The sequence below is a fragment of the Meles meles genome, chromosome 2, assembly GCF_922984935.1.
Source record: "Meles meles chromosome 2, mMelMel3.1 paternal haplotype, whole genome shotgun sequence".
Classification (NCBI taxonomy): Eukaryota; Metazoa; Chordata; class Mammalia; order Carnivora; family Mustelidae; genus Meles; species Meles meles.
Window position 1 is genome coordinate 201,012,116 of NC_060067.1, and position 6,624 is coordinate 201,018,739.

Below are 6,624 nucleotides of genomic sequence, written 5' to 3' on the forward strand. Positions count from 1 at the left end.
AAGAGTAAGTGTCCATGTTACTGTGGATAGATGACTGCTTCTGCCATGATGGAAGGATTCCAATGTAATCAATCTTAATTTGCCACCATTTGGCTGTTCTTCCCCTCCAGAGAATGATGCCATATCAAGGAGTCAACAGTGTTCTCTGTTGTTGACATATCGGATATGCAGTGGTAGTGTTAGTCAGATCATCCCCAGTAAGACAAACGCTGTGCAATCATTTTATCCCTGCCTCCCTGGCCCTGTAGTGAAAACCAGGCCAGCTGGGAAAGGAGGCAGACTAACCTCCCTTGAATGGGTCATTTTTGTCTCTGATCACTGAGACCTCGTTCTGTGGAAGATGCACTTTGACGATCAATGTCACGGCCATTAAAGTTTTTAGGCTCAGTTCCTTTCCTGGGCGTCAGCCATGGATCTTGAGCTCATTCCTCCACTGTTACTCCTGCCAAGTCTGTGACCATCAACTAAGCCATTAGCCAACATATCAGTGTAGCTCCAAACTTTTAGTTCTTTTTCCTGTAGGCAAAGTAGACACGCAGATTGATTGTTTGAATCTCTCCACTGGGAGTATTTCCTTACTCATTGTCCTTCAGGGATATCCTTTTGAGGGACTGTGGGAGCAATCAGGGTAGTTTTAGAATCAGCATGTGATTTAAAATGATAAATAAAGCCCCAAATATTTAATTTCTCATTTTACTGCTCAGAGACAATTCCACATAAATCCACTGACTTGGGTTCAGTTTAATGTGGTCATAGGAGAATAGCAGATAAATACTTTGGGAGTCTGAACCATTGTTTATGAGATTTTTATCCCTTTAGAAAGGATTTAGGCATGACATTTTATATTACCTTCATACTTTGGTAGTGGAATACTTAACCTTACGCTTTCATAGAGAAGATTACAGGTCTTTTCTGATAGGCAGTTCAGACCACAAGGTTGCTTCGTGACTCAAGTTCCAACATTCTGAATAGGCAATACTAGAGCCCACCATCAGTGGTAGAGCATCTGATTGCATACTAGTGCCCACCATTAAACCAGTGGCTCTTGTACAAGGAGACTCTTTATTGATAGAAGAGAGCATGATTTCCCCAAACTACAGTGTTTGTTTTATCAGAGCTTGCCAGAGGCTCCACATGATATCCATATCTGTTACAGACACTTGGAGCATCACTGATCTCGTTTATAGAGCTCAAGTGGCTTACAAGTTTGCAGTGACCTCAACTTTTCCTTGTTTTGGGCCACTGATATTGTCAACCTTACGGTTTATTGAGTAAATAGGTCAAACTAGTATACTACACTGTGTTATATAACTTTGACAACCCAGAGAATTGCTAAATACATTAAGACTAAGACAGTCATTACTTCTTGATTATCAGTCAGATATCAGTCACTATATAATCAGTATGTGACCAATAGGACAAAATAGTGTCATGACCAGACTGATATCGAGATGATCAAGGTTAGTTTACGACAGTGATGTAGATGATATAACACTGAGTTAAGACAGAGAACTTACACTTCTATTCCTACCAAGTGAAAGAAAACTACATCTTTCTTGCTTCGTATAAACAACAACGCATTTTTCAGTTAGATAACTTTATCTCAGGTACCAGAGGCTGTGTTAATTTGCACCTGCAAAGATAAGACATCAGTGTAATTGGAGTTCTCACCTGGTTACTTGACAGTGACTGTCATTCTTAAGATACATTTGCCTTATGCAAAGGCTAATAGAAAAGCTAAAAAGAGGTGTAGTAGAAATCATACTGTTTTTTCAAGTCTTTTTTGTTTTAACATTGAAATTTCCTGAGAAATATGGCTCTCAACTCACTTGATTATTCTGATAGAGAGGAATTTCCACCAGTTATGTCTGACCCTGATTTATATTGTGACTTTTTACATTTCTTTTTTTTTAAGATTTTATTTATTTATTTTGAGAGAGAGAGGGAGAGAGTGCGTGAGAGAGCAAGTGAACACAAGGGAGGGGAAGGAGCAGAGGCAGAGGGAGAAGCAGGCTCCTTGCTAAGCAGGGAGTCCAATGCAGGGTTGGATCTCAGGACTGGCGATCATGACATGACGCAGGATCATGACCTAAGCTGAAGGCAGATGCTTAACTGACTGAGCCACCCAGGAGCCCCTGTGATATTTTGTTTCCAGTATATCCTTTCTCTTTTTATTTTTGTTTCCAATCTCATGTGGAATTTCCCATCTTTCCATGCATGCTATGTGTCTTTCCCACTATGTTTAAAAATACTTAAAATTTACATTACCTTACTTTACATTATCTATCTTTACATTACTTTAATTATCTATCTAGCTGTCACATTACTTTACATTATCTATCCAAAATCTACATTTGAGTCATTTCTGTGGCTGCTTCTATTGACTACTTTATCTCTTGGCAATGCTCCCAACCTCACCCCACCGAACTCTATTCTGTGGCTCATCATTTGTTATTGAATGCCAAATGTCATGTGTAAAAATAGTAGAAAATAAGTTAATTAGCATTTATGCCTAGAAAATAGGATCCGGGTCACCTGGGTGGCACGGTGGGTTAAGCGAATGACTCTTGGTTTCAGCTTACATCATGATCTCAGGCTTATGGGATCAAGCCTCACATCTGGCTCCACACTCAGCATGGAGTCTGCTTGTGATTCTGTCTCCCTCTCCCTCTGCCCCTCATGCTTGTGCTCTCTCTCGCTCTTTCTAAAATAAGTAAATCTTTAAAAAATATATATGGGTCCACTTTTGTCAGACTGATAGTGTCATGAGTCAATCCAGCCAACAGATGGGTTGGGTCTAGGTTTTGTTGTTGGTATAAAACTCTTAGTGCCTCGCATGCTTTCTCAGTGTTGGGTCATCATTTTCTTGTCCTTTGTGACTTAGAGTGCTAGAGTTTTTCCCACTGGTCCCCCTCAACCTTAAAATTTCAGCTGTCCCTGTGTGTTGGCACCATAGAGACAATTTGTCATGTTTGTGTCTCTCCTCCGTCGGTAGGTTGCTGTACTTTATTATTTAGCAATAGGCTTATAGCAGAGGCAGAAGAGTTTCTTGTCCAAATTCCATTTAGGCAGGACTTTTTTTTTTTTTTACCAAAATCCACAGATGAATTTTTTCCAGTGTTTATGACTCTCCCTCATCTGTCAAATTGCTGCCAAATTCTGCCTTGGATCTGTTGTAGGTCTGGGGCAAGAGAGGGTCTCCTGCCCTTCCCTGGATTTTAGCAGAACTTTTCTTTGTGCTGTTGTAGGATCTTGTGTCAGTAAGATTTTGTTTTGTTTTGGTTTGGTTTTCTTTGCTTATGTTGGCTTTTGCTTCTACATTTCCAATAGTAGCTGTGGATCTCTACCTGGTCCCTAGGCGTAGGAAGAAGAAACGTCTACCCATCTACCAAAGACAGATGGTTTTGCTCTTAATACTCACCCAACAGTGTTCCTCGTGTTGAGAGAGCTTGCTGTGGTCCTCTGTTGTGGTCCCAGTCTTTTAGGTCAACAAATGATGCAGAACCATGAGGAAGAACTTTCTGTGAGTGTGAAATCCTTCTTATTTGCAGGATCTCCAGGTGAAATTCTAAACTAATCTGCTCACCATACCCAGTCTTTATAATTGTAGCTGATTTCTTCTTACCCATTTGCACGGCAGCCACCTCTTCTTCTCCTTCACCAAAGGTAGAAGTTTATTTTTCTGCCTTTCCTTCTAGGGAGTTATCACTCCAGTTTTCAGTTGTCTTGGTTACATTATGACCTTCAGCTACCTAATGAATTAAAAGAAAGCTAACCTTGTGTAGATTATCTTTTCTTCGTTTTCTTTAGATGTTAGGATGCCATAACTTTGTGGCTTTCTACTACCAGTAATACTCCCCATGCAGAAAAGGAGAGGCTAACAAAATCATTTGAAAATTTGAGAACTGAAAAAATATGGAAGCTTAGAAATTGTAGGGAAGTCACTCTCCGTGGTCTTAACTGTGATTGTACTACAACAGTGCAATCTCACCAGGGCGTCCACAATCCAGGCACAATCCAGGATCCCAGCACATCAAGTTCCTGACACCCATGCACCTGCTTGCCGTTGCCACTTCAGAATCATCTCTTCTACCTTCTTGAAGCCACAGATTCTTGGCAGTGTCTGTCCGCAATCTTCCCAGCAAGAAAGACAAGCAAGTGAAGTTTCAGGATTGATGGATTGATGCCTTGCATACAGCAGGCATCAGTCCATTGGTGTGAAATACGCTGAGTTATCAACAAATGGCATCAGACACATCTCAACCCGTTAAATTGTCATTTCCATTATAAGCAAATGATTATCTGAATATGTATTTACACAACTGATCTTTGAATAAATGTTACATATTTTATAATCCTTAAATTATATTTAGAGTGTACTGTAATGGCCCTGCAAATATCACAGGATATACCCTTTTTATTTTATTTTAGAAGTACTAAATGAAAACACCAAAGGGAACTCAAGCTAATCAATTGTTAAAACTACACTTTGCTTGGCAGGACTCATTTAGAATATAGAATTCTATATTAGAATTATTATTCTAATTCTATTTAATTATTTGATTCTAATAAAAATAACATTAGCTGAGGATCCTAGGCATTTTAAATAAAATAATTATATAGATTACAAAATGCTCTATGTAAAAATAATTTTTGCTAGATTCTGTGGGTAAAATATTATGTTTATGGCAAGCTTTTTTTGTCTCTTCAGAGCCAATGCTATGAAGTCTAATGTACTCTCCACATCTATGTCCTCTAGTTCTTAAAAATGCAATACAAAATTACCATAGAATGCAACAGCATGAATGTCAAAAAATACTACACTGAGTAAAAGAAGCCAGACATAACAGGATGTACTATATGATTCTATTCACATTAAAGCCAAGAAAAATCTCATGTAATCTATTGTGAGAGAAAACAAAGGAGCTCTGCCTAGGTCTAGGGCCAGAGAAGGATCTGCTGGAAAGTACAGGATGGAATTTTTAAAGTGATGGAAATATTCTATATTCTGTTTTGGGTGGTGCTCACATGGGTGCGGACATTTATCAAGACTTACTGAAATGTCTTCAATATGGACGCTTTATATAAATTATATTTCAACAAAGTGTATTGAAATAAACTAAAAAGGAAACAACAGAGAGAACCGTCAGGTTCACCCGGGGTGGCAGAAGCAGTTTGGCGGAGGAGGGGACTCAGAGATCCTGGAAGGTCAGCGTCATGGGGATGGGAGACAAGGTGACGCGGATTTCAGGAAAACCCCGTGTCAGGAGATGCTCCCAAGCGTGAGAAGTGGATCTGGATGATGATTTTCCTCAAATCTCCTGAAAGAAGTGTTTCCTGAGACTCGGAGCAGTCAGGGAGGGAGACGAGACCCGCGGAGGAGAGTGGATTCACCCCCCGCACCGCGAGCCGCAGCCGGGTCGGGCGGGAGCGCGGGGTCCGGGTCCCGCCGGGGGCTCGGTCCAGGCCGCTCGGGCCTCGCGCAGCCTCGCGGTCCAGGCGGCAGGTGCAGCGGGAATGACGCGGCTCCGGCGCCCCCGCCCGACAAGGTCGCGTCCCGGCCTGGCCCCTCCCGGCTTTGTGACCCTGCCAGTTGCTCAGACTCTGGTCCCGCGTCGTCCCGGGTGGCTGAGAAGCCCCTGCGCGCGTGAACCGAGGGCGCCCGTCGGGTGCCTCGCGCCGCGGTTGGCACGTGTCCCCGAACGCACAGATTCTAGCTGCGGCCATGAAAGCGAGATCTAGTTCCGTTCCTCCGGGTCACTGTTCTCTTCCACTCGTGTTTCGCGGGAAAACCTGCAAACCGAATCGGCTGCGCCACGGCCACCTCGGCGGGCGTCGGAGTCCCGGGGGCCGCCTTCCTCGTGCGATCCGAGCGGGTTTCCAGCACAAAGATCGCGCCCCAAGGCTGACTTCTGAGGAGACTCGAGGTGGTCTTGACCGTGACCGCAAACCCCACACCCCGACGGCAGGATCTGCGCATCCTCCGCCGCCAACCGGAGGTTCGCAGGGTCTGATGAGGTCAAGGGTCTTCAGATGCGGGGCGCAGCCCGGACGGCCCATTGCGCTCGGGGCAAATCAGGGGCTTAGAAAAGGGCGCGGGCGGCTCGGGGCGGGGCAGGGCGGGGACGCGGGCATCGCGGCTTTCGCCGGGTTGGAGATCCGAGGCCCGAGCCGAGAACCCCGGGCGCCTGGAGACGCGGAGAAAGGAGAGGAAGGAGGCCTCCCTGCGGTCCCCGGGGGGACGCGGACCTGCCCCACGTCCGACTGTAAGTCACCGCGCGTCTGTGGTCTTGAGGGACGGCGTTTCCAGCGTCGTCCGCGGGGACGGAACTTCTCCGTCCTGGGGTCTCCACGGAGAGGGGAGCCTTCGGCCCGGTGACCCGGGGAGGGTCCTCTCCGGAGAGTAGGTCGCGCAGGGCAGAGAAATCTACACATTCACCCCAGGGTACTTCCGCCCTGGAGGCGAGATCGCCCGAAGGGCATCGGTTCACTCCGCGGGAGGCGAAGAGGCCTTCGTCCTCTGTAACAAAGTATATCCATCCCGCCGTGCTGAGAAACCACCGGACGTGGAGGATACACATAGTTGTCTTTCCTGAAAAGACACAGTTAAAGAAAGGAGACTTT